This window comes from Thunnus maccoyii, chromosome 15 (assembly GCF_910596095.1).
Source record: "Thunnus maccoyii chromosome 15, fThuMac1.1, whole genome shotgun sequence".
Taxonomy (NCBI): Eukaryota; Metazoa; Chordata; class Actinopteri; order Scombriformes; family Scombridae; genus Thunnus; species Thunnus maccoyii.
The window spans coordinates 15,097,710-15,125,366 of NC_056547.1; the positions used below are offsets into that span (position 1 = coordinate 15,097,710).

Here is a 27,657-nt window from a genome sequence, read left to right on the forward strand (position 1 = left end):
AGGTGTGTATGTACACCTGTGTGTGTGTGCAAGTGCATACATATATTTTAGATTACTGCAGAGAGCCTCATAAATCCTTCTCTCTTGTGTTCTCTAACTGACCTGGACTAACTTTTTTGTGGTGTGTGTAAGCATGCGTGTGTGTTCACTTTCAGGTTTTGGACCTGTAATTGCATCGTTGCTGGAAAAATCATTTCTCAATGCAGGTAGAATAAATCAGAAATAAATCAAAAAAGCAATAACTTTTTCTTTTTTTTTTTGCCTCACTCACATACCCTAACTCTGCACACACTGATCCCTTCTCTTTCTCGCTGACACACGCCTATGCAGTAATGTTCATTAGGGGTATTTCCATGGTCACACACACACAATGACTTGCATATGCGCATAGGTTCACACACACTGCTAAAACAGCATTTTGTCCATAAAGTCTATTTCCATGGTTAAGTTGTGATGAATGGGACTCAGTTGAAGTCAATGAGATAGCGCAATGCCATAATTCAATTCAACACACACTCATGCACACGCACATGCGCACACACACCACCAAGTGTGGGCCATAATTCAACATTTTGCATATACACACTTAGAGACACACACTCTCACATTTGTGCACAGAGTCAATGAGACCGCAGTGTACCATAATTCACTGTAAAGATAAATGCCCAGTGTGCATTATCACTGAGTCTATGCGGCTGGCTGCCGTGCGTGTGTGTGTGTGTGTGTGTGTGTGTGTGTGTGTGTATGTGTGTGTCTATGCATTACAGGAAGTGGGAGAAAGTGTGTTTTGTGTGTTTGCATTATTGCTGAGTCCCCCTAATGGGGTGACGTTAGAACATATGGATATACACACACTTTAGGCAGTTTATACTGCCTATTTGTGCTCATGAAAACTTCAATATATTCATTTTTATAAATTGTGTATCTTACTTTAAGGGGCTCTAAGCTGTGATTTATAAAAAAAGTATGTTCTACAGGGGAAAAAATCCTTTCCAGTGAGGTGCGTGGGTTATGGGTTAAAATCATCCAGGCAGACATGTTGCTTCCAAACTTCCAAAAACTCAAATAAATTAGCCTTTAATGAGGGCTTGAGGGAAAAATACTACCTTGAAAGCGCAATAAGTGAGGGCAAATGGTTTAAGTTAAAAAGAAGTGTGGTTTTCTGTGTGTTTTTATCTTTTTCCATTGAGATGTTTGTGAGGTATTTGAGGTGTTTGTGAAATGCGATTGCAAGCCCCTCATATGTTTTGGAAGTTCATTGTGTTATTTAAAGGTTACATTTGGCAGCTCTATATTGTGAGTGCCAGGAAAATATGAGGGGAAAGCAAGCAGGATTGAGCTGATTTTATTGAAAAAAGAATCAGCAGGATCAGGGCCTTTATTTAATGTGAATCACTAACACAACAGGGTGTAAAAGCTTTCTAACATCAGTTGGCGTCACCACATGAATTAACAGGGGTTAATTCCTGACATATGCTGTAGTACTAAGTGGAGTCAGAACAGCTTGTTGACTGAACTACTACAGTTTTACCTTTGGATTGTGGAAATAGACGATATGATTAGATCACAGACAGCGAGGCCGAGTGGTTAAGATGTAAGAAGCCCCATGGAGAGGATTATAAACATATACTGTGAGCAGGAGCACTGACTCTCCTTGTTGCATCCCTTTAGTTGTGGAAAAAAGTGCATTAACTCACCTTTACCTAAATACACATTTGAGGTACTTCACTTGAGTACTTGATTCAGATTGCTTAAGCACAAAGGATTCGCAGAAAAACAATGTGTTAATTTTATCGCATTGATTGTAGCTGTTTACTGTCTGCTCTGTTTACACCATGCCAGAGCTGCATTAAGTTACTGCTAATGCTACTGCCGCAACTTCACAGTAAAAGAATTCAACTGGCAAAACACAGGGTGGCTTTTACTGTGGAGCCACAGAGAACACTGCAGTTGGCGCCGACTGCAATTGTTCATCAAAAATGCATCGGCATAACAAGACTGTCAGTTTTTTTTGGATCATTTATAATTTTTGAAAGCGAGTAATGGAACAAGAAGCAGGAGCCACAGTGAGCTGTTAGATGAAAAGCTACAAGAGACAGGCTGCACACCTCCAACTCCCCAACAAGGTAACCAGCTTTACTGTGCTCTGCTGTGTTGTGTGGGAAACTACTCGTGCAGTGTGCGGTATAAAGTCAGATTGCATTTGCAATCATTTTTTACTGACTTCTTTATTAAAACAAGTTTGTTGGCTGCACCGTAAACAGATACACCGGCTGCTCTTCTGTTGGTTTTCCCATAAAGTAGCTGCTCAAGTAGTGTTTTCTGTAGTATTAAAACACACTTGCTGTTACCACAGTAACCACAGATGTTGCCAAATCAACTGGGACTGAAATGTTAAGGATTACAACTTAAACTCTCTCACAGGGACCCAGCTGACCCTCCGCAAAAAGTCCAGTGTTCAAAATTCGCTGGCTAAGATCACTGCATTATTACTTCATTTTGGTTCTGATGTACTTTATTGTCCCCGTGGGGAAAATGTCAGGCTTCATCACGCTGTAGATCTGCCTTGATTACAAAAAAACACATAGATAAAAATGCAGCTCAACCACATTTCAAAGAGTAACAAATAAGTACGTAACCCCATGTAACACGTGTACACATCAGCACAATCTGTTCTGGCATCCAAAGACAACACCCTCTACTCTTTGAATGTTTTGTGACAGCTACAGTATCACTTTCCTTCTGGAAAACACAGAGTTTTGCTGAAACGCTGTCAGTGAAAACAAGCATTAAATGGGACGACAACTCTTTTCCTCTGGGCCCGAAAAACAAATTAGGTCATGCCGCTTCACCCTGCAGTTCTGGAAAAGATGTAACTTGTAGTTTTTGTTGAACTTTTAACACTCCTGCAGAAGGTGATACCAGATTCCCCATGTTCAGAGTTGCGGCGCAGATGGCTGGTCTAGGCCAAAGGTTAAGAAACAGAAGCTATTAATAACACTTCTCTGTCTGCAACTCTTCATCTTCCTCCCCTCATTAGCCCTCTCTGTCAGTTTATGCCTTTTTAGAGGATAAACTTTATTACCCCTGTAGGGAAATTGGGTTGGTCAAATGCAATAAAAAGGATACACGATGAATTATACAGCAATCTACACTCATCCTTCACTCCCACTCAAACATCAATCCCATGCTTACCCATGTACACACATGCCCTCACACCATCCCGTGCACGCACGCACACACACAACCACCCCCACACAAGAGAGATTAGGCTTCAATAAAAGTCAAAGCATTTGAAAACAAATGTAAAATACAGTGCCTGCTCTTCCCTCTCTCACATTCCTTCTCATCTTTTTCCATCTATCAGTTATTACATTTCATGTCTCAGTTATTCTCTCTGAGAGTAGGTCCACATTAAGCTGGATATATTTGAAAATGCACTCTGCACTTGCATTTTGACGTAATTTTTTTTGTACAGAAACATTTTGTAAAAATCCCTGTCCACAATGAAACATGTAAACTGCAGGAACAGTTAAAACTGCTCATCTTTATCCTATTTTGATTGTGTAGTCCAGTCCGTTCTGTGCCCTCCTGCTCATGATCACGTACACTTCAATTTAATACAGCCAAGATTTAGTTGTTTTTATTTTTATGTTTCTGTTACTGCTGTCAGACAACTGAAAAAGTATAAAATATGACATTGAAAATTCATTTTTGACCATGGGACTAGTGGGCTTAAGAAATAATCATAATGTCCATTTACTAGCTATTACATCATATGTCACGTCATAAATCCTACTACTATGTTAACCAGGCCCTCAGCGCTGATAAGTGGATCAAATCAGTATTTTATGATCACGAGTCAGCTAACAAAATTTATAGGAATTCTGATTAATGACAACATATGTCTTGGAAATGAGTTGAGTGATCACAGAGAGGATTACAGGCGACAGAAAGTTGTGCCCAACCAAGCTTACGTCAATGTTTTCCAAAAGCTTAGTTTCCTCGTTTTACCCTCATCCACGCTCAGATACTTTGCCATTGTTTTTCAATTGATCGACTTTGAAGAGCACTTTCATAAAGCTTTGTTTTCAAATGAGAAAAACACTGGATTAGTGTGGACAGACAGCTCATTATCTGAGGAATTATCTATCTATTTTAATCTATAAGGGACAATTCTGCAACTCTTGATTTTACAAAGCAATGCCAATTTTCAGTGCCAATGCAAGACACACAGTAGAGTTCCTTTTATGTAGCCAGGCGGTGGAGATCATGGTAGTAGTTCATCAGACTTCTAGCAGGAGGACAGAGTTCGTGCACTGTGACCTGCAACTAATGTTTGCTTCCTGTAAACCATAGTTTGTTTATCATATCCACAATGTTTCTCTAATCTTTACTATATAGTTGCTATGTGCAGAAAAGGCGAGAATTATAAAAGCATCATCATTAAGTGTAATGCAGGCGTTTGCAGAATATTGGAATATCAATGTTCTTGTCTGGCGATTGGGTTGGGATAGAGGTCAAAACAGAGAGAAATATGCACTAGTGTGGACATAGTCTCAAGCTGTGTCTCAATGTGCGTACTTCTGTATTTACACTTGGTATTTTGAGTGTGCGTTCACTGACAAATATGGCAAAATGCAGTGCACTATGAGTACCCAGATGGTGCACTCATAACAGTCAAAAAGTTCAGTGTGAAACGCTGGACACTTCTCACCCTCAATGGTCACCATCTTGGCTACGTAGCAGAAGAGGAGTTGTTAATTTAGCAGTCTGTAATGATTTGATATCGCAAACGTTAACACAAGCTAGCTAGTGTGTGTTAATGTTGTTGGTGTGTGTGTGTGTGTGTGTGTGTGTGTGCGGGTTGAGGCCTGGAGGGAGTGTTGACCCCAGCTTTAACGAAAAAACCTGAAACAAAAATATAAGGTTGGTTGACTGTCTTTCCACTATTTCAATTATTGTTTGAGTTGATGAAGAGGTAACTTTAAAATATGTCAGTGTGATACTACATTCATGTTACTCCAGCTATGTGGATGCTGTAATAGAAACTCTACGTAATTACTTACTTTACTTTTTTCTGGAGCAAGTAGTTAGTAGCCCCAGGACATGTAATACCAGTGTTTCCCCTCTATGCATTCAACAGTGGTGGCAGACAGCCAATACTAAATTAAGCACCGCTGTTGAAAATTTTACAGTTTATTATTCATGATGTTTGGTGTACACTCAGTGTACAGTATTCATAACACAAATTAACTGAGGATGATTTTATATTACTTACATATTTTCAGCATACATTTTAGCCTATATACTATTTCTATTAAGCACAAGCTGCTAGACAAAAATCATAGGGGAAACACTGAATACTGTAAGGAATAGGCAAGGAATGACATTTCAAAAGTTTGATTTGAAACTAGAGTGTTTTTTTGTTTTTTGCTGTCCTTCCTCCGCAAGACCTGAAGTGCCCCAGAACTGGGGTCAGCACAGGGGGTGAGACCAGTGCTGCATCTTGCAAGTAGTACAGTTTGATGGATGAGGCAATCGGGGGCAGGCTGTCACTAACGCCGCCTGTCCTCATTGCCTTATCTACCCAGGATGTGGCGATGGTCGAACCCCCCTCTGTGGTGACCCTAGAACGGGACACAGCCACAACATCCATGACATCTACCCCAAATAGGCAGCGGGTGGATGTCGTGGAGGTTTTAAGGGATCTGTGGGAGATAGACGAGAGGTTTGAGCTGAGGCTCAGACAGATGGAGGCGAAGGTGATAGAGAGAGGAGACGAGAGCCAGAGAGGCAGCTGTGAGGGAGGAGAGGAGACAATATGAGGCTGTGGAGAGGGAGGAGAGGAGACACCGTGAGGCTGTGGTGAGGGAGGAGAGGAGACAACGTGAGGCTGTGGTGAGGGAGGAGAGGAGACAACGTGAGGCTGTGGTGAGGGAGGAGAGGAGACACTGTGAGGATGTAGAGAGGGAGAAGAGGAGACAATTTGAGGCTGTAGAGAGGGAGGAACGTTTTTTTTTTTTAAATGAGGGAGAGAGAGAGGAGAGACAGGGAGATTGCTGCTAGGGAGGAGCATTTCCTGGCAATCCTTGAGAAATTAGTAAACAAATAATAATAAAAAAAACCTTTATTATCTGCTCTGTCTGTTGTTATTGTTACTCTAGATCTTTAGTCAATCACAAATAAATGTTCATACATATGGAAAGGCAAGGCAAGTTTATTTGTATAGCACATTTTAACAAGAGAATTCAAAGTGCTTTAGGACAGCGCAAAAGAAACACATTATAAAAGGACATTTAAACACAATTAAAAATAGTTATTATAGAGTTAATATACATATTAATGTTCCAATTAAGCACAATGATTTATTAATTTTTTAAAATGTATTTATATTCATTTATATATAATTTATTTATATTTATTATTATATTTATTTATTTACTTATTTATAAGGACAACACATTAATCAGCATGTGCCAGTGTTAGCAAGCTCGCTAATTTTCAACTGCAGTCCGCTGGCAAGATGTTTTGAAACCTATAAAGTGATCAAATTTACAGAACAAAGACAATAAGATGCCATAAGAACAGCAACAAAACAAGAACTCTCAAGACAGACCACAAGCCGTGCAGGGCAACAGGAAACAGCGAGACATCAGTACAATAATATAGTACAAAAATTTACAGAGCATAGTCGTGATTTGGTGCACAACACAGCATTGTCATCCCGTGCCTGTCCTCTGCTCCACAGATGGCGCCTGGAGGTGCTGGTTCTGGGTGGTCCCCTGCTGCTGCCTCCATCAACATCCTCTGGCTCCAACAGGTCCCCATTGCTGAGACAGATGTTGTACAGGACTGTGTAGCAGGCGATGACCTCCGGGACATAGAGGGCTTCAAGAAGATGGACCTCCACCTGATCTTTGGGATGCCAAAAGCTCTCTCCACAATACATCTCGCTTTAGACAGGTGACTATTTAAGCAAACGTGGAGTTGGTTGTGGAGAGGCTGTCTGTAAGGGGTCATGAGGGTGATGGGTTGTTTGAGGCAGGGGTAGCCATCATCCCCAATGACGCAGAACCCTGGTGGAGGGTATTTCTGTTGCTAATAAATGGGGGTTGTGCTTTAACACCATCGCGGCCCAGGGAAACAGATGAATACATGAATGAACTTGGCTCTGTGGTCACAGACAGCCTGAAACTGAACAGAATAGAATAGTTTTCTATTCAGGTAACAGGCTGCGTCCTCTGTTGGTGGCTTCACACGGACGTGGCAGCCATAAATGCTTCCAACTACCCTTCTAAAGGCTGCTGACCTGGCTAAATGTGTGAAACATGGACCCAGGTGAGGCAAATCCTCCTCAGGTGGAAGGCAGATGACCTAGGGGAGGAGAGAGAAGACTTTCCTGCTGGTTATGTGGACTGCCCGGTGCATGGTGGCTTGGGGCATATCAAAGGCTCTGGCCACAACACAACATGAGGTACCACTACGAAGACCAAGGCCTCAATGACGGGTCCCCATCTGTGGTCACACATTGTGCCTAGGCTGGCCTTCAGACCATTGAAAGATGCCTTGGAGAGATGGAAGCAAGCTATAAGTAACATAGAGTAGTGCATAAATGAATGGAAAATACGAACAGAATCTTTTTTGGTGTTTATTCTGTTGCCTCTGCTTTCACTCTTATACTGTCACTGTATGTTGGTGTGAAGAACAATTAGAACATAGACAATTATGACTTAAAATGATAGTTTATTAGGTAAGTATAGGTACTGCTGCATAACAGTAGGCTGCAAGTTACGTATGTTGCATTTTCACTTTGCATGTCACTATCAGACATTAGCAAATAAATGTAGATAAATGTGCTTTTATGTAATGATCAGGCTAGCTAGAGCACAGATAATTACAACTATAAATCACAGTTTGTTTATTAGGTAAGTTTGACATAAGGGTAACGCTGCACAACAATAGTCTAGTCTATGGGCTGCGTAGATCACAGTAAAAACAATGTGTAAATCAACATACTAGTACCTTTTCAGTTTGTAGGAGGAGCCGGAGGACGCTTCGTCCTCAGTGTAATCCCCACCTCGCTTGAAACAGAGAGCACACACAAGCAAGAAAAATGAAAAGCACGTTCATTTTTAATAAAAATTGAAGTAAGCAAACGAGCTGGCAGATATTTTGGCGGGTGACAATCGCAGTCAAACGTTGGCAATAACGCTCCACCTGGTTGGAATTCACCGTTAAAAAGAAGAAGAAGCGGGCAAATGCTGCGATCGTCATTTCCGGTAAGTGCATAACGGCCGTGTTCAATTTGAGACAACACTACCCTGTCGAAATCCACACACGCAAGTACACGGTGTACAACCATTTTAAAGTCATGCTCTCTACCGTCTCTGTCTCCTTTACTCTTCACAAGTATTGCACTCTTTCACTGTCTCTTTCTCTCCCTCATTTCTTACACATATTTCTGTTTCCCTGTCTCTCTCTCTAGCTGGCTCTTGTAGCAATGGCAGCCTGTCTGTTCAAATCCATCTTCCACCAGTACAACACAAACACACACACACACACATACACACACACACCACATACATCATTGGAGGGGAAACAAATTATTCCAGGACAGGAGAACTGTTTTGTTTGGTTTACCCTTGTTTGTTTTCTCTCCCTCTCTCCATCCAACAGATGGGGTATTTTAATGAAATCAGCCTTGCCTGTTCCCATCTGTGTGAGAAATGAATTTCACCATTTTTTAAATGAGGGAATTTACAATGAGACAGGCTGGAAAGCAGGGAACCCCTGCAACGAGTTTTATTTTTTTCTTTCCTTTGACTCTCCTCAGTTCTTGTACCTATTGTGCTTTGACTGCATTTGTCTGTGTCTCTTTGTGCCTGTCTGTCTATCTGTCTTTCTACTTTTCAGTACAGAGCCTTTCTTTCATATATTTCATGTTTTTGTTACTCTGCATGTTTTTGTTGAAACAGCGTATCCTTGTCAAAACTGTTTATTCACAGTTAACGTACTATGTGTAGCTTTTTAAACATCAGCGTATAATTTCAGTGTTCAGTTTCAATCATCAATTCATTGTCATTGTCAAGAGAATGTGGTAAAGAAAACTGGCTGGTAGTATTAATCAGTTAAGTTATTTTGCCTTTAGTTATTCACCCATTCTCAAACTATCTTCCTATGTGCTTTAGCTTATTTCAGCATCAGTTACCCATAAAGCAACACATGTACAGTAGCTGATTTCACCTGTAAGAGGACCTGGTGGCACACTACGTGTATTTAGTGTGGTAGCAAGGAGAGGTCACCACACCTGTTGGTGAAGGTCTCATTTGATTAAACGATACTAATATTTTTACATTTTGTAATACTTAACTGGTGTTAAAATACTTTTGAAATACACTTAAAGAGGACATAACATGCACATGTTCTATATTTATATTCTACTGGTATATCTTGCATAATTTACTAAATACTCCTTATACTGGTCCTTTATACAGCCCCTTGGTTCAGCCTCCGTCTGAAACAGGCCGTGTGAGCAACTGTCTCTTTAAGGTCGCCCTCCTTAGCTCCGGGGGCTTGGTAAACATACAATAGTAGCCAGATTTCGCTTCTTTTTCCCAATCCTTTTTTTCTTGACATAGAAACTTCTCAAATACATCTGCAAATGTTCGAGCCCGAATCCGATCCGAAATATGCAAGTGAACAATGCAAACAACCCATGGAACAACCTTAGTAACAGACGGACAGCTGTTTGTGGGGATGTGCGAACAATCTGACGTCAGTTTGATGGGGAAGTAGAGGTAACTTTGGAAACAAAGTTTCGAGTCAAAAACCTGGACTTCTGACTTGAAGATGGCATTTTTACATACATTCACCTCAAGTTTTGGAACTCTGTGTATAAATATATAACAGTATATATATAAAAGCATGATTTTTCCCCTTTAACAGAATGTTTTTTGTGACATTGTGTTTTCAAAATTGTTTTAATGGTCCTTATCACATTCTCTCTGTCTTCTCTTTTCTTTCTTTGTGTACTGCTGTGCTGCATGATAAAGTAAAATTGTTTAAACAAATCAAAAATTCTTGAAATGTTCTCTGCAACAATGAGTATTGGTATTTTACTATCTTAATTCATTAAATGGCTTCTAAAAGTCATAATACTCACTTGTACAGCACTCAAAAATTGTTGTCCTTTAACAATTGTCATTGTTGCATTTTATAAATATAAAAGGTTCTGTAGGTTTCTTTATGTGTGCTCTGAGTTTTAAGACTCATTGGACTCATTCAAAACTGAATTCTGTTTTGAATGAGTCCAAAGCGTAGTTTTACAAAAAGGGCTATCAATCAGAAAAGGTTGCTGAATGAAATGTTTACTTTTCGGAGACGTCGGGTTTTCATCTGTCAGCAACTTGAGGTGTGTGTTGTGATTTCAAAAGGAGAGTGTTTGCATGCGTGTTTGCTTGTACACATGCATCTGTGCCTGTGAAAATTTACGCATGTGTTTGTAAGGAGCCGTGTGTGCCGGCACATATGTGCATGGCAGTGTGTTTTCTTAGGTGTGTTTTCAGGAAGGGAGCTGTCAGACATGATGACTGACGTCACCCTCATTATGCACACACCCACACATACACACAAATGCACACAAGTAAGTTGGCAGGTTAAGGCAGTTAACTACTGAGAAAACAGAGAAGTCATTCAGACAAACTGCACCTGCTTTGAAACGGCTTAACAAGCAATTACACAGGAAGAGAGAAATACACACTCTAGAAAACACACACACATAGAGATAGCTAAATTCAATTCCAAGCAGACTATTGGGAAGTAGCCAGAATAATTACTGATATTACTGGTGAAATAGAGACAGAGAAGGAGAAAGAGAGGATTAAAGACTGAAAGAGACCGATCTTAAACATTTAAATTTAACTGAGAAGCACTTTTCTGTCACACTAGCTGTGTGAGTGTGTGTGTGTGTGCATACGTTTGTGTGTGTGCAAGACACAGGTGATGCGTCAGTAATACACTCGTTGCGGCAGCAATTAAAATATGCAAATCCAGGAGTGTCGGGGCAGAATCTGATAGGCTATGCTTAACTGCACTCCGTGTTGATTGATCATGAATATACATGAGCCAATTCTGCATTTGATCAGAAAATCACTAATGCATACACACTTACAGATAGATTAGATAGATTAGATAAACAGATAGATTTTCTTTGTTTTAGTCAAGATTCTGGCTGCAGCACTCTGAACTAGCTGTAGTTTTCTTATAGACTTTTTAGATAATCCAGTAAAAAGGGAATTACAGTAGTCTAAACAGCTAGTAATAAAAGCATGAATAAGGATGAAAAAGGATGTTTGACCTTTTTAAAATGACATCTAAGTCTAAGTCATCTGAGTCTAAGATCACTCTCAAGTTTGTGATGTGAGTTTCAATCTGTTTGCTAAGACCACCAAGCACTGAGTGCAGTTTCTCTCTTGCTGCTTTGGGTCCTATTATAGATAGATAACATATGTGTGTATCCATGTGCTTACATACAGTATACACAGCTGTGAGACTGCTGTGTGTGTGTATGAATATGAATCTGTGTGTTATGATTGTAAACAAATATGCAAGTCTGCATCATCCTTATAACCCTCATCATCAGGACTCGGGCTACATGCCTGGAAACTATGCAAATAATTTTTGCTCCAAAAATATGGTAATGAGGCTTGAACGCAGAATTAATTAGACCTCCAACGTTCTACGGAGACTCTACAAACTCTTCCAGCCGTCAAACTGTGTGAAGTGTGATTATGAGATCATTTGCATATTAGTCCTATTAAGGGACATTAGCAGAACCTCTTGGTCATATTAGACTTAAAAAACAGGTGTTTACTTGTTACATTAATGTGGGATGTGAAAGGTCAACAGGTCAACAACCCACTGTGGCTGGGAAAGTCTGAGCAGCAGGACGAATTAATGAATGAGTAATTTATGCTTCAGCAAAAAAGTGTTTTGAGACAAAGTGCTGGCCGACAGAACTTTGTCACAGGATATTTTGTATTAATAGCTCAGCGTTAATGCACATTGTTACTATGGCACCTAGATTGCAAGTAAGGCACAGCAGGATACAATGAAGTGAATTTCTGGATATTTTGAAAGAGCAGGGAGAAAATTTTAAAGCTGTACTTAATCATTATTTTTGTATGAACAATGGGTCAAATGACAGAGAATTACTGTATCACCTGACTGCAGTTCCCCTCAAGTTTTAGATTTTTTTTTTAAGTCTTTGCTCTGATTTTACTGCCAAGAACTTTTACTTTTTGGTTCACTCTCAACCACCTTCATTAGCGTTGTCTGCGGCTACAAAAGGCATCTGTTTTCAGATAAAACACTCTTATACTACCTGCCCAGCACCAAATGGCAGAGAGACAAAGTTAACAACTAGATGGTAAGCATAGTTGAGCCTTAAGTATCTGAGGAGCCAGATATTTCCCTCAGGAGTTGGTGAAGACTGAGAGCAAGCAAAAACTAAAAGAGTACACTCAGTAGAGTGCAGATCTCTGCCAGGTCTGTACAGTCAAGATGGTGGCAAAGATAACAGAAACAGATTTATTCATGTCGTATCGTGCCTAACTTTAGTGGATCATAACATATCAGGTATGGAATTAATCAGCAGATGCTCTGGTTCAAGATGAAACCAAACCTTTCTATGTACGTCCGTTTTTGGCCACAAGAAAGGCCAAAATGTGGCCTGCAAAAGGCTAGGTAAGCCTATTTTTAGCCTATTTTTAGCCTAGCTGATTGCAGGAAAAGCCTTTTGCTATGTCATAAAGCATATCATAAAATCGTGAGGACTGCTGAAAAGACAAAAGTGTAAGCTCTGCAATAGGCTCATAAGGAATGAAAAATTATGAATCACCAAAACCACGAGAGATGCCTGAGTATACAGTCATAAATGTGCACAAAATGCAAGATTAGCTGCGGACAGATACACACACACACGCACACACACACAGACATGCGCACACACACGACCAAACACATAATCCCCTCCAGGCTTACACCTGGCGGAGATAAAAAGAGCTTAAAGGAGATAATAATGGACTTACATTCATCAGGTGGAAATAAACACGACTCCAAATGAATGATAATTCTCCTGCGTATTAGCTGGATGTGTAAACTGCAATTGTTTGCTAACATATTTGCTATAATAACTCTTTAATGTGCTAGTGTGCCAAAGTTATGTTTCGGACTTGCCATGCTGTCCCCAAGTGGCCAAGAAATCTATGAAAATGTACTTTAAATTTGATTTAAAATGCATTAATCACTTTTGGGCCACTAGGGGGCATAAAAACAAACATCAAAACAAGCTAACAGATGCACAGTCAGTGCTCAGTGTACCCAGTTGGAGTTGTTTTTCTAGTCACCTGACAAAGTCCAATATTCACTCTCTTTTTACCACTAGTTCAGTCTCTTCCAACTTCTGAGAAAACTATCTGCATCTATCGCTCTCCAACTCTTTGTCTTTCTTCACTATCTGTCACTTGCTATTTCTGTCTACTGTTTAGTAATGGAAAGATGTGGGGAGACGCCTTCATGGCTCCACTTGATTCCTAATAACCTGAACAGGGACCTGAGACTGGCCAGATCCAAATTGTATACAGTCAGGCTGGGTTGGGTCTGTATTGCTTCAAGTCTGTGTGTCAATATACAGTATACAGTGTTTCCCTGATATTCATTCAGCAGCGGCGCACCGCTACGTTATTGTGGATTTTTTAGTCATCTTCACTCTCTTTGTTCGTCAAAGGACATCTACGTGTTTTTGCAGGAGTAGTGTTGCGCCGTTAAGGAATAAAGCAGTGCGTGTGTGTGTATGTGTGTGTAAATGTGCGTGTGTAGTTGCACGACCGCAGAGGGCGAGCGGCAGAAATATGACGTGAACGCGAGTGGAGCAGAGGAAAAGTTTAGCAGTAAGTTGTCAATCTGGCAGTAAATGTACAGTACAGACTGTGTCAGTTAATAAATGCTGCAGCTCCTCAAGAAAATACTCATCTATCGAAGGGGGTTAGCCCCGAAGTTAGCAACAACGCGTTAGCTTAACTTGACCAGGTTCACTTAAGGTGGACTGACTTTTAAAGTGGACCAGCAATTCTCATTTTAGTGTCAATCTCAGCCGCTCTTTAACAGAGAACGGAAAAGTGTGTGGCTGATGAGTCTCTGTCATATGCCCCCACATACGCCACCCCCCCCGCCCCCCCGCCGCTCCGAACAGTCAACCTAGGGGAAACACTGGTATATAATACCTAAGTGGATCCAAGAGGACTCTCTGTCAGCTCTGATCACATAATGCATCATGATCATCACAGCAGAAAGATATATTTGCTGACAAAAGAGGGAGAGTATGAACTGTGAAGTGAGGGGAAAAGTAACATGCTTTGCTACTCTTTACAAATGCAGTTGTTTGTTCATTTGTGGTGCATTATGCTGCTGCCGGTGTTGAGTCTATTTAGGTCTGTTTTGGATCAGGTCTAATTATCCTCAAGTCCCATTCAGATCAGGGATCTTTTTTTGCATTTTGTATTTATGCATTTCAGGTTCAGGTTGGTTTTCCATGGGTTTGTTTTGAATGGTGTAAGTTTTGGACTTAAGACGACCTAATAGTGGGTTCATGAAAATATTTTCCATTAAATAGTTTTGGATTAATGAGAAACTGAGACTGAATCATACATATTCATGGGCTGTAAAACCAAAACAATAGATTACAAGAGGCAATTTTTTTTATTTCTATTCATTTAACCATTATTTAACCAGCCCCATTTAGGTTGGAAACCTCTTTCGCAAGTCAGACCATGCCAGGACAGCAGCATTAAAGGACAATATAACAGCAGGCACACAGATAAAACAATACTACAAACTAATGCACTCTATTTATCTCTAGTTTGGGTGATTCCAGGCCTTCATAAAGTCATCCAGTTCAATATTAATATCAAAATATTGATTAATGCAGGTTTCAGGCTGTAAGATTAAAGTGCCCTTGAGCATTTTAATGACCCCACAGCCCATTCGGAGGAGCAGCCGTGTAATGTCTTTTTACAGTGGAGAAGTTACTGAACTGTGTGAATGAGAAGCAGAGCAGCGCTTATGAAGAGGTTGGACTCTCAGCAAACAGCCCCCGGGAAAATAAAGGAATCACTGATACTGATTAGTATTCAGATATTCTTCTTAACAGGGTTGGCTTATCGCACGTCTCTGTGTCATTATGTTCACCAGCTCCACTCGCTGTCTGTCATTTAGCAAGTTTCAGGTCAGTGGGCTCCAAGCAGGCTTTCAGCAGTGTGCCCTCGTTCAAATTACAGACAGGAAATGTAGACATGAATGACAAACAGCGAGAGGCACTGTGCTCAGAGAGAGCAAACAGCATGTACTAATATCTGTGGGTTTGTTTGTGTGCATGTGTGTTAGTGTGTATGTGTTTTAAGGTGCGGCAGAGAGCCCCATTAATTATGCTTTTCTGTAATCTGCTTCTAGTGTGAATGAACTCTTTTGTGTGTGTATGTGTGTGTGTATGTGTCTGTGTGTGCTGAGAGGTTTATCAGGGCTAAGCATAATGCTTGTGTGTATTGGGGAGGATAAAATGAATCATTACTACTACATGATTCATTGCTAAAGTCTACCATTACTGCTACTGCAGGGCCTGAACTTTTAAAGCTGAATAAGTGAAAATGGATTCTGGCTTTTCTTCAGGGGGCTAATCTTTGAGCTTCTGATCTTGCTGCGGTTCATTTGAATGGACATTTTTAATATGAGTTCAAATAACACAGACAGTAGTTTCTTCCACTTTTGACAAAACTGTTATGGTAACTAATATGAGGACAAGAGATGTAATAAGAGGAAGTTCTTGTAGTGTTATTTTCTCAGTGTTTTGAGTGTCATTGCATCAGACGCCTCTGGTTTTAGAGTAAACTGCTGCAATAAATGCTGCCAAGATTATTTCATTCAGGCGGTAACTAAATCTCATGTGAGCTTTGTATGTTTTATTTACTGAATCGGTGTTTCTCCTATAATTATAACGACAAGAACCCCCACCAGGCCAAAAAAATATTTTTTAATGCCAAAAATAAAGCCAAATATCCATTCATTTGGAAATCAATAGCGTTTGGGAGCCTCCATGTAGCACTGTTCCGATACATGAGTCAACCTCTGTGTCGTTACCTGGGAAACTATTGGTAGCGTAGCTCCGTTAAGGAATAGGGCAGTGCCTAATATGTGTGCGTAGCGGGTGGGAAAGAGCGAGTGGCAGAAAAGTGAAAGTTAACACGAGTGGAGTAGAGGAAAAGGTTAGCAGTAAGTTGTCAGTCTGGCAGTAAATGTACAGTACAGACTCCAGTGTAACAGTTAATAAACGTTGCAGCTTCTCAAAACCAAGAAAAGTCACGTCTGTTGTTCCCCCAACTGCTGGAAAAGTGAATGGGGTTAGCTCAAAAGTTAGCAACAATGGGTTACCCCCCCCCCATTGATTTCCTGCATGTAGTCATGTGTGAATGGGAGCAGGGATCGATATTCAGGGAAATCTGTACTGACAATTTCCCACTTCCTAGTAACATTTCAGGGAAAATGCCAGTGCGGCTGTGTTGTAAATGAAAGCAGTAACACTGCAGGGACAAACACGTAAAGGGTTATATCCGTCTGACGAAGGACGTTTTTACGTGGAGCTAGTGAACCAATCACAAGACTCCACTGATGATGTATTTGAATTTGAATGTGACTTATTTGCGTTTGCCTTGTCAATGCTAAACTTGTTAAATATTAAATACGTTACAAGAACATTGGCACCAGACAAAAACAGCTCCTCCACCATGTTCCTGAAAATAACAAGAGACATACATCCGGCCTTGCCCCATCTTCTTCTTCTTCTGTTGAGTTTTATGGCGGTTGGCATCCATAAGTGTTGCATGACCACCATCTGCTGGACTGTCCCTTGCCCCATCTATTCCGGCATTGCCATGGCATGTGTGAAAAGGCGCAAGACAAAAATGTTCCTGAATGTAGCTGCATGTGTGAATAGTGAAAATCACTGGTGGTGTCTGAAAGGTTATCCCAGTAATTTACCAGGAACTATGTGTGTAAGAGGCTTTACTTAATGATGTTTTTATATATTGTATTATATATATTGTAAGATACATTTGCTGCAAGGTATTATTTGCCAATGAGGGACAAAGAAACATCACAAGTTACTGTATATATATTTCAAAATATTGTATTGTAATATAAATTAAACAAAATAATTTTAATTTATGCCAAGATCACTATAAAGTGACTAAAACAAACCACATACTTTTTTACCTTCTACAGTATAATACAGAAATATTATACATATCTGTTTTGGATCTGAGCTGAAACTTAACTAAAATAAAATCTGAAATAGTTTTATGTTTATCTCTGATAAATGTTATCGATACCAGCAGCTTATACTGTATAACTGCTCCACATTATTTTTTATCAGCTCTGACTTTTTACTAACTGCTGAGATTTAGACATGTAACGCTACGGCCATCAGACTGTGAGAGCTACAGTATATCCGTCATTTTCAACACATTCACAAGTGTAGTCAGGGACCGCACACATTGATGCGTCACTTTTCCATCCAACTTACAGTATATCACTCATCACACATAAAATTAAAGACTAATGACTCCCTGGAGGGAGACTGGGTCATTTCAGAAGCAAAAGACGATAAATATGGATACCAATATAAATATTTGCCTAAAATTCCTAACAAATCAATCAGACTTGTATGTGTGTGTGTGTTTTTTGCCCTGTATGTGTGGTAGCACGTCCTCGCTATGTGTTTGTATCTGTCTCCCAGTAAAGCATGACTGCCGAAACTGTGTTTTAATGAATTTAATGGTTCCATCATTTCTCTATCAACAATCAATGCTGGTGTTCCCCAAACACACACACACACACACACACACACACACACACTTCATACACATGTTGATTCTACGTTGGTGTTCCTCATTATTTACTTCTGGAGAAACATGCCAACTGGAAAAGTGACTAAGCAGATGTGTGTGCGTGTGTGTGCATCTGGGGTGTTTATGTGTGCATGTGCAAGAATTTGTTAAGTAATCTGACTGTGGAATTGAATTATGTCATCATAGAAACAAGGATTAGGTTATCGGATGTTTAAGAATGGTCAATTAGTGTCACTACCGCAACATATGTGAGAGGAAAACGAGAAAGGCAGAGAGGCATGAAGAGCATTGAGAGAGAGAGAGAGAAAGAGAGGTGCACGTGGGGAAATGAGGAGGGAAAGAAAGAGGAAAAGAGAAGAAGAAGAAAGAAATCTTTATCACAAATTTATCCTCCTAACATTGGCTTCACTGATGTGCCCATTTTGATCTTTGACCTGCCCAGAGTTGAAAACCAGGAAGAGAGTATCCTTTTTGGAGATTGATACAGAAAAAAATATAATTTCTTTGGATGCCAGGTATGTACAAGAAGCACAAGTAGCTTGTCGGGGAGATGTCTGAACCACAAACAAAGCTTACTTCGACTCAAGACAGAGACAGAGACCGTCATAAAGAGAGATTCAAAAAAAAAAAAAAAAAGCCAGAGAGAGAAAAAAGAGACAAGGAGGAAAAGAAAGGAGAAGAGAGAACCAAATGAAGCAGTCATCAGACTTCAAAGCATCCTTTTATCCGATTTGTTTAGAATTTTAAATCGCCAGTCCAGATCCACCAAAACAAAAGATGAAACGATAATCCGATAATTGTTACAACGTTTCACAGAGGGAAAATATTTCTGAATATATTTACGTGTTTATGTGATCACTGGAGTGAAATGTGCTTAAAGCATTATAAAATGTTTAATTTCCGTTTAAGTTGATTTGTGTTTTTTCCTTTTGTTTGTTAGATTGAGCTTTCTGGTTATAGTGGGCATCTGCGTGTGTGTGTGTGTGTGTGTGTGTGTGTGTGTGTGTGTGAGAAAGAAAGCGAGAGTTAATGGAATAAAGACCAATTGTCTACATGTGTGTTTGTGTATACGTCCATTGCTGTATACATGCCATCCAATCTGACTTCTGGGCATTTTGCAGACAGCACTTTTTGACATTTAGTCTTCCCTATTCTATTTTATTTTATATCTGGATTTGTACTTTCCATTCATCAGGACTGCAATAATCTAACCTGAGCTTTAAGTTTTGCAGTGTGAAGTACAACTATATTGAATGCATTATACAGGCTTGGTGATACCAGCATTCACAGCAAAACACTTTCTCATTTCAGTGGAATCACCACGATCTGCAGATTTGCTCTTGGAGGTAACATAAATTCATGTATTGTTTTCGCACAGAGTTCAAGTTTGGTGAACTATTACTCATAAAATTGTCACTGTTGACCAACTATAAACCATCTTATTAGTGCTGACATTTCAGAAAACTGAGGCAACCAGAGCCAAACTGGAGGAAGCTAACATATTAGCTATGACCACAAGTAAATAGTCTTTACGTCACCAAGCTTCCAGCACCACATATTTCACAATAGTCAAAATGTTGCAAGTCACAATGTTAGTAGTGCCTCTTTCTGGTGAAACTGTGCCCTGAATGCATAGCTGCGTGAGAGCCTCAGTGAAACTAATGAGGTTATGCAAAGGTTTGTGAAATTACCATGACCACTAATGAATATCTTTATATTAACAGTTTAAATGACTATATTGTAAAAAGGGTTTGGTCATTATGATGAAACCACAAAGAATTATCAACTGACTTCCCTCAGCTCTACGGGGCTTTTTAGCATCTTTAAGCTCATCGTTTTGGTTTTACAGCCCACATTCTTACCGTTTTGGTTCATCTCACCGCTCTTATCAACCTTGTAGCAGGCACCTCTGATTAACCAACTATACACTACCTGCTCAGCACCAAACGACATGCAGACTAAGTTGACAAAAGTGAAAAAAGTGGAGCATTAGCCGCTAAAGAGCCAAATATTCCTCAGAAGTTGGTGGAGACCAAAACAGAGCTAGAACAGAGAATGAATATTGGACTTGGCCAGAAACACAACTCCAAGTAATAGGCATAAGGAAGTCTTTGCTAACACCTTCACAATAACATCTTTATAAGGAGTTAAAATTTCAATGCTGTGTTTACAGCTTGTTGTCATTTCAACTTTGAATCCTCGAGTCTCAGTGATGAAAGCACTGATGTTACCAAACACACAGCATGTTTATTTTCTACAGCTAAAGGCAGTAAGGTTATTTCATGTGTATCTTTACAAAAATAAACTCTAAATAAAACTGCCAGTTACATCAATGTTAGAATTATTCTAGTCAGCTACTGTACAGCTTGGTGTTCATGAAATTGTTATTCTAGAGAGAAGTGCCCACACACTGAGTCAGTGCTCCCAAAACTCAGTGTGTGGCCACATTTTATAGAATTTCTTTTGTGTTTGTGCCAACTGCACCTGATACAACATTGGGACATGCATAAACTACGTTGCAGTGTGTGAAGTTGTTACCATGAAGGGCTTGTGGATGATTCTGATGTCTGTATTCTAATCACTTAGCAGGCAAGTTCATTGGTGGGCCAATCTCCCAAAATCCCAGTGTGGTTTTTTTTAACAACTGTTAAATTAGTTCATAGCTGCGAGCGCTTCGTTGAAAGTAAACTGATCAATGCAGCCTGTTCTTCTGAACACTGTTCATACATCCTCGTTTACGTGGAAATGCCTGTTTAGACAATCTGCCCTTCAAAATATCCCAAGGCCATGTAATTTTACACAGAGTGGACAGGGGCAGCTTTTCCATTCGTGGGGTTAATCACATGTTGGTAGGGTACTACGGTGCCAGAGGGGGAGAGAGGAAAAAAAAAAAAAGAGGACACACAGAAGAAAAACAGGATCAAGTGAGGAAGAGAAAGATAGTGGTGATGGAAGACAGAGGAGGGAACTTGATGTTTGACATAAACACTTACCTGCTGTATAGGCAAGGATGGATTACTGAGTAGATCAATAGAAAAACTGCCCCCGGACCTCTGACCATGGAGGTCTCAGCCTGGGCAGAACTGAAGGCGAGACCTCTGGCAGTGAGAGGCCTCTGGGCACAGGGTGAATATTACAAATCTAAAATGTGTGTGGCAATTCAGCTCCTGAATGTGAGTGAATAAATTATAGCATGATGTGAAATAAATCAAGAATGTTTTGGGTGCCTGGAGCAGTGTTTCCCAACAGTGGAGATCAGGCGCCCCAAAAGATGAAGAAAATGAGAGGAAAAAGAGAAAAAGCATTTCAATTATACAATTTTTTTTCTTCTTTTTTTCATTTTTTCATGGTAAATACTTAATATTTTTTCTCTTCAGGTCTGTAAAAACACTAAAAACAAAAATCTGGGAGGGAAAAATCACTCACTGCTCCAAACTCACGTCCACACTAAAGGTCATATAACCTTTAATGAGGGGTCACAATTTTGAGTCATAGGTAGTCGGGGGTAGAGCTAGAGCAACAAATTAATCAGGCTGATACATCAGTCGATATTAGACATCGCTAACGGTCTGTCATGTAAGTTACAAGAAATGTACAGTACAGAACCCAACCCAGCAACATTCAGGGGCTTACCGTGACATTCACAAGTACCTTTAATGGACATTCAGGAGACTTATTTGCTAGGAAAGATATAGAAACAATGATCCAATTGCATAGTTAGTCCACCAAAGAGCACTGACAAGTTTATTTTTCAAGTGTAAAACATCTCATATCTTGTCTTCTTTAATTAAGTTCCAGTTTCGGGGATCCTTGTACACATATTTGAGTCATATTCTTCTTTTTGTAACATAAATATAACAGACTATCAGCTGATACATGGTTATTACATTATTTTTAACTCTCAAACATAGATAATGGGATGGGCCCCAAAAACGCACTATACATAGGGGTTCAGTTACAGACCACAAAACTTAGGAAATACTGTCTTACAGCAGTGGTTTTACAACTTTTTAAAACATACATAAAAATAATTTACTCTGGTGGTCCAATGTTTACAGTGTATTCTTTTTTTTTTTTTAAATGAGAGAAGTCATTTTATAATGTAAAGCCCTGATCAGACAACCAGACTGCAACTGTCATCAGAGGAGGACTTTTCTGTAGGAGACTGCACTGAACACAAGCAATACGATTAACTATTCAACTGTCTTTTTAAAGTATTTCAGATTCTCATTGAACGCAGACAGATTACACTCAATTACACGGGTCACGCCGGCGAGCAGAACATCTCAACACCTCAATTGAGCTTTTATGGTATAGATTAGTTTGAAAGGAAACACCACTGTTTATTATGTTGAATATGTTAGTTTGAAAAGATGAATAGAGTAATAGTTGTAGCGGCTGCAGCGGCCTCTTTACCCCTGAATCTGTCTTTGCCAACATACATACCGTATGTATACAAATACGCACATAAGCATATTCATATACACACTACTGCTTTGGGTTGGCAACAGAGACAGAGACATCTTTGTCATTCCTCCCTCCCTCTCTCTCTCTCTCCCTCTCTCTCTCTCTCTCTCTCTCTCTCTCTGTCTGTATATTTCTGTTTATATTCATCCCACTCTTTGAAGTGGTCATAACATTGCGTGTTAGTTTTGATGCTCTAATGAATAGACTGTTTTCATGTGACGCACTGGAAAATGGAAACTATGATTCTCTCTCTCTCTTTCACTGTTTCTCTCACCCGTAGCACTCCTCCTCCTCTCAGCTTTCACCTCCTCTTTTTATCTCCTTGACCTATCATTGTATTTTTGTTATTGCTTTAGGTAATTATGTCTCATCATCTCCTGCAGCATCCTGCCCTCTGTCTTGTTTTCTGTCTCTTTAGCCGACTCATTGTTTTTTTTCCCCTCTCACTTTGTCCCCTATATCATTATTATCACTTTGCTTGTTATCTTATAATCACGCAATTTTATATTTCTCTCTCTGTCTTTCTTACCCCGTCGTCTGTTAACCCACTTTGTGTTTGAGTTATTTATTCATTTATGTGTGTGTGTGCGGTTTTCTTTTTATAATTGTGTTGGGAAATCTGTATGGGGCAACGTACAAGACGTCATGTTGTGATCATCATCGTATTTGTCGGAGCTGATCCTAATCAGTAGCTTTTAATGATCAAAAATCTCTGATCAGAGAGAGAGAGAGGAAAATCGAGAGAGATGCAAGCAGAAAAGTTTTCTATTTCATCTTGTGGCGGGTCAGCAGAAACTGACTTATTTTTTAACTTACTTAAATATACAAATTCCAAAACTACATGTAGCTTTACAAAGTCTATGAAATGGATTTTTTACAATGAAACACATTCAAACTATTGATTTCTTAAACCAATACATTCGCTGCTGTACAGTGTAACTCTGTTGTTGTTGCTGTCTTGAACTGTTTTTCTCTTTCCCCCTTTTAAATTGTTGCATTTTTCTTTTTTCTTTTTTTTAGTTGTTGCAGCTCCTCTTTTATGTCAAATTTGCATGACAGTTTTTATACAAAGTTTGTTTCATGTCTCAAAGCCTAGCAAATCCAAGTCCTAGTCCTTTCACTATTGTGCAGCCTGTTTCAAAGACACATGAATGTAAGTTTTAAAACATTGTTATTCTTTACACTTAAGAAAAAGACAGAAAAAAAGAAAAAGAAATGATTCTTTTTTTATTGCTGTAGGACTCTGACCTGAGTCAGACTGTATTATAAACAACTTGTTGCTTTTCATTCTTTTCCACCAAGAACTATAAAAAACTTAATATGTGAGTTTAAAATACATAGGCGTATTTATTTATCTTGGTAAATTTGCAAAGGAAAAGGGACAGGAGCTGTGGCCAAACCCTGCTAAACTATGGTAACGGTCCACTGAACTGACACTTTCATAAAAAAAAAGCCAGTTCCCAGACTTTCCACAGTTGTCATATATCCAGGTCTGTGAGTATGCATGTATGTGTAAAAGAGGGGAGAGGAGAAAGAGTGCTTGTGTATTCTGAATATGTGTGTGTGTGTGTGTGTGTGTGCGTGCGTGTGATTGCTTTCCCCCTGTTTTGTGTGATTAGATTTGTCTCCTTTACCTTCAGGGTTGTTGTTTTTGTCTGCCAGCCAGTATATAAAAGCTATGGGTTTACACACACACACCCACACCACACACACACACACACACACACACACACACACACACACACACACACACACACAGAGAGTGATATGAAAGCCCATCGTCTCCCTTTCACACAAAAAAACACACACACATTAAAGACCCTTGTGGCACAGCAGTGCATAGTCATGGATGGGCGCCAATAATTCATCTATACTACAGTATTACTCATGTAGAACACACACACACACACACACACACACAGTACACACACATGGCGAAACCATTAGTTGCTCTAAGCTGCAGACAACACTCAAAGCTTTGTGTAATAACAACCGCTTTTGTCGAGGGTAATAAAAGGTTTATAGTAATGAAATGTATTAACATTTTTAACTGAAGCTTTTAAAGTTATGAAATACGCAAATGCAGCGGCAAAGAAGCATTTATGTGCAGGAATCTATCAGGTCTTCTATCAGAGCTATCAGGTATTCTATAAAAGCTTGAAAAATAATTGCTGAGAAAAGACGCTCTATTGTCATCCTGGGGTTTATACACAGTACTGGAAATTCAGCAAAATGCATTTACTCTTAATGGGAACACAATAATTTACGTGGCCAAGCAGGTAAGTATCAGGAGTGAAATACTGATTTAATATCTTGTAAAATTACCTTTAAGGGGTGTCAAAGATAACAAAAAGGTTATAAGAGACAAAACCCAAGTATATCCATGTACTGTGTCTCTATCGAAAATCAAAAATGAAGCTGTATTAAACCCAGGGCGCTCATTTAGATTAGCCGTGACCTGATCTGTCTTTCTCTCACTGTTTATTTTGTGCTGTGTTACAAAGCAGGGAAAAAAGTAAACAAGCAAAGCTGATGAAATGCCAAAAGTAGCAGACATTTTGACAGCAGACATTTTGACATGTCACAGTAAGATAAACACAGGTATATTTAATTACAGTAACGATGACTGCATTCTATTTAGATGTGTCAGTGAATGTGATAAGTGTTAATTTGAAATATATCATAAACTTTAATTTGTCAGGAATTTGTGGACACCTCCACACCAGCTGTGCAGTGTTTTGGCATCTGATAAGCTTTAAAACTAACGGATGTAAAACTCAAACTGGTCTTCATCCTCTCATCCGTAACACATCCACACCGACGCAGCCGCCTGTGACATGTGTTCGCTGAGCAGCCGAAACTGACCAGCAACAAATGGAGAGGATGTAAGCATATACTCTTAAGCTGCATAACATTTCTATCCGAAATAAAAAAAAACGTATACATTTGAATAATTGTTGTACCAGAAGGACGTTATATGGGTTGAGGAGGCTCTGTAATGGAAAATAAATTTAAAGATTTGCTCTGGATACTGTGACTCATTACTGTTCTAAGCAGGAAATCAGTAACCTGTAATGGATTAAACATCGAGAGGGTAACTTTCCTAACTTTTCAGCTGGTTCGCATGAAGAATGTCTAAAAACGAAAATGGAAATAATTCATTTCAGTGCTGTTTGTGTCTCGCGCTGGCGTCGTTAATTTTTGCCACTGCGACTCTTCTGCTGCAACTTGGTCACAGCTTGTTGATTTTTCAAAAGGTACAGTCCGTTTTCCAGTCTGTGCTGCCACCACCACCACCACCGCTGCCCTCCCACACACACACACACACACACACACACAGATACAGTACATAACACACACAACTGGACAGCAGTTCCCTTGTATTACCCAATGTCATCATGTCAAAGCTGTGAGTCAGAGGATGTTGACTGCACAATTAAAGGAAAATTCCACCCTCAGGTACTCTTTCGCTTTTAGATATCATCAATCCGTGATGCTCGGCAAATTCCAGTAGTTATTTTGTGATTAAGTGTTGCAATTTACTCCTTCGGTGTACCCACTCCCTCTCAACCTGCCATCTAACTCCAGTTAATGCTTTCCTGCACTTCCCAGAATGACTTTAACCAATCCCCTCTGATGAAATGAACTTGTTGCTTGCTTTCTGTGTAGGTGGAGGGAGCAGTAGTGACACGAAGAGAGTGAGATTTGTTCCTATCAAGGAAAAGTGAGTCACACTCTGCAGTCAAAATACAACGTGTCTTGAAGCTGCAATGCATTATGGACTATCCAGGCAACCGTGGGCGGAGGAATTCATACCCGGTTCCTGCTCTGCAGTGGACTTCACACTTTATTATTGTTGACTGTCAATTAAAAAGTCTTAAAAGATGCCCTGAAGGAATGACACTGACTCCTGACTGTTATGACTGATGTTTTAGCCGAATTAAATATGTTGTGCCATTAAAATCTACTTAGCTGCACCGGAAATATCACAGCATGATGTGACTACATCTTCAGCTTCGTACAATATTCATATTCAATATATCCATATTTTCCAAATTTGTGCTCTTATGTTCAGTTCAGCTGAGAGTGGGAACTCTCTCAGATCATTTCATATCTTATTTTCAGATAAATTCACAAATTAGCTTTTACTCGACTAGACAGTCATCTATTCTTCATTGTTCCAAACTTCTTACTAGCAGAAAGTCTATATATTAGTTATTTAGACTTTCAGTTCCTCCCTACATTATGGTCTAAATGTTGTTTCATTTTTTGCCTGTAAACAGCCACATTAATTAAAGTCTAATAAATATCACAATCAAAACAACATGTGTAATATGTACAGTATATTATAGCAGAATATAATGTAATGCAACTTCTTTTGATGTCATGTAATCACCCAGTTTCCAACAAGATACAGAGATCCTTTTGGAACTCTTTTTCTTTTGTTAGTCCTACAACACATGTTTTAAAAAGACTTTTCTGTTATTTAATTATGTTTTGTTTTTGCTTTGACATTGTGAATATTGTTTTATGTTATTTATAAGCTATATGTAATGAATAAGCTCTCTTGGGTCTTTCTTTTTTTTTTCTCTCTGCACACAATTGAAAGTAATTGTATTTTTATCTGTTTAAATGTTGTAAAACTGAAACAAATGCAGCCAATAAGGCGCAACAATTAAGGAAAATAGCACCACAATAGGACCCAGAATTCTTTATGAAAAAATTTGTAAATGGTTTTAAGGTGGATTTTTTCCAATAACTTAATTTGTCAGGAACACAATTGTTCTCATTGTTGGATTGATATTTGTAAGACTTTTTGGCCGACTAGCTTTTTTATCGGTGTACTACCACCCTGAGGCATATTAAATCTGATTCTTCTCCTCTGGGGCTAGTATTTACTCTTCTGCCAGCTGTATATGAGCACTTTTGACAATGCTAGTTTGTACCATCAACAGTGAAATTCAGAGCTTTAACCGCTACAAATCAGCCCATGACACAAGAATATACTGCCCCAATTTCCAACCTCCTGTCTCTGCTGGAGGCATGTTGCCTGTGTATCGTCTGTAGACAGAGCTATCTGATTCGCAGGATGATGCTTAGAAATTAGTATGAAAATAAACCTGCCATCACATCGAGAATAATCACTTCGACTGGAAACCCTTAACCACAGGGTATGTTTCCCTCAGGATGTTTTCGCCTCGCCTCTCCTCGCCTCTACTCTCCTCTCCTT

General features: G+C 39.5%; 1 long non-coding RNA gene across 3 annotated transcripts in view; it reads right to left on the minus strand.

The window, feature by feature from the left end:
* Positions 1–6,395: 6,395 nt before the first annotated feature.
* The window catches only part of LOC121912548, a 77,897-nt gene continuing 56,635 nt past the window's right edge, over positions 6,396–27,657 (minus strand). For 2 of the 3 annotated variants that reach the window (XR_006100101.1, XR_006100100.1), the window contains exons 2-3: positions 8,026–8,084; positions 6,396–7,568 (exon numbers count right to left, since the gene is read on the minus strand). This is a non-coding gene — a long non-coding RNA (uncharacterized LOC121912548). Of the gene's footprint in view, positions 7,569–8,025; positions 8,085–13,091; positions 13,958–27,657 lie in introns of those variants that run through there. The other variant, XR_006100102.1, reaches the window with a different exon arrangement.